Source organism: Nylanderia fulva, unplaced genomic scaffold (genome assembly GCF_048542155.1).
Source record: "Nylanderia fulva isolate GAGA-0341 unplaced genomic scaffold, ASM4854215v1 Scaffold1400, whole genome shotgun sequence".
Taxonomy (NCBI): Eukaryota; Metazoa; Arthropoda; class Insecta; order Hymenoptera; family Formicidae; genus Nylanderia; species Nylanderia fulva.
This window is the reverse complement of record NW_028189624.1, coordinates 15,001-16,442: the sequence shown is the minus strand read 5'-3', so window position 1 is coordinate 16,442 and position 1,442 is coordinate 15,001. Positions and strand designations below refer to the sequence as shown.

General features: G+C 58.5%; 1 pseudogene; it reads left to right on the top strand.

Moving 5' to 3' along the window:
- Positions 1 to 316: 316 nt before the first annotated feature.
- Positions 317 to 1,442, top strand: part of LOC114943321 (large subunit ribosomal RNA) — a 4,833-nt pseudogene continuing 3,707 nt past the window's right edge.

Sequence of the window (1,442 nt, the reverse complement as noted above, 5' to 3'; positions counted from 1 at the left end):
GAAAAAAGGGGACCGGCGCGCCGCGTCGTGTGACTCGTCGAATCGAGTCCGCCCGAATTTCGTATATGAAAAGAAGAAGTGAGAGCCGAGATCTCGAAACCCCGCGATATATCGTCTCCATTACCAACCCAACGAGTTGTGTGTGCGGTTAGCGCCCCGGCGATTATGCCTTCTCGCGTATTTCGTGTGCTGCCGCTGTCTGCTCTCTCGTTCGACGCTCATCTCGTCTCTCCCTCAGTATAATATATATTATAGAGGAGAGACGACGATGAGCGAACGCGGAGGAGGCAAACGGCTTACGAAAATCACTATGCGACGACCTCAGAGCAGGCGAGATTACTCCGTTCTGAATTTAAGCATATTATTAAGCGGAGGAAAAGAAACTAACCAGGATTTCCTTAGTAGCGGCAAGCGAACAGGAAAGAGCCCAGCACCAAATCCCGCGGTTCCGCCGCAGGGAAATGTGGTGTTTGGGAGGATCCGCTTATCCCGAGGTGCCGCGTCGCGTCCAAGTCCATCTTGAATGGGGCCACTTACCCGTAGAGGGTGCCAGGCCCGTAGCGACCGGTGCGCGCCTCGGGAGGATCTCTCCTTAGAGTCGGGTTGCTTGAGAGTGCAGCTCTAAGTGAGTGGTAAACTCCATCTAAGGCTAAATACGACCACGAGACCGATAGCGAACAAGTACCGTGAGGGAAAGTTGAAAAGAACTTTGAAGAGAGAGTTCAAGAGTACGTGAAACCGTTCAGGGGTAAACCTAAGAAACCCAAAGATCGAACGGGGAGATTCATCGTCAGCGGCGCTGGCTTCGCGTCGGTCGGCGATGTCCCGCGGAGTCCTTGTGGCTCGCGCGCGGGCACGCTACCGTGCGCCGATGTCCGGCGCTCGTCGTCGTGCACTTCTCCCCAAGTAGAACGTCGCGACCCGCTGGGTGTCGGTCTACGGCCCGGTGCGGTGTCTGTCGCGTCGCCGGTAAAACGGCACGCGACAAACCCTCGGTCGCCCGGCCGGCTGCTCGGCGGTACGCGCAAGGTATCAGGCCGCACTATTCACGGTGCGTCGAGACCGTCGCAAGCGCGCGCCACGGTACTCGGAGATTACGGACTTCGCGCCGTCCCCGGTCCTGGCCCGCTGTTGGTTACAGTACGGTACACCTTCGACAGGCCTGCGAACGTCTCCCGCGGTCTCGCGGGAGACCGATACCGGTCGGCGACGCTACTGCTTTGGGTACTCTTAGGACCCGTCTTGAAACACGGACCAAGGAGTCTAACATGTACGCGAGTCATTGGGACTTGTCGCGAGACCTAAAGGCGTAATGAAAGTGAAGGTCGGCCCTGGCCGTCGACCTAGGGAGGATGGGCCGCGTCGCGATGCGGCCTCGCACTCCCGGGCGTCTCGTTCTCATCGCGAGAAGAGGCGCACCCAGAGCGTACACGTTGGGACCC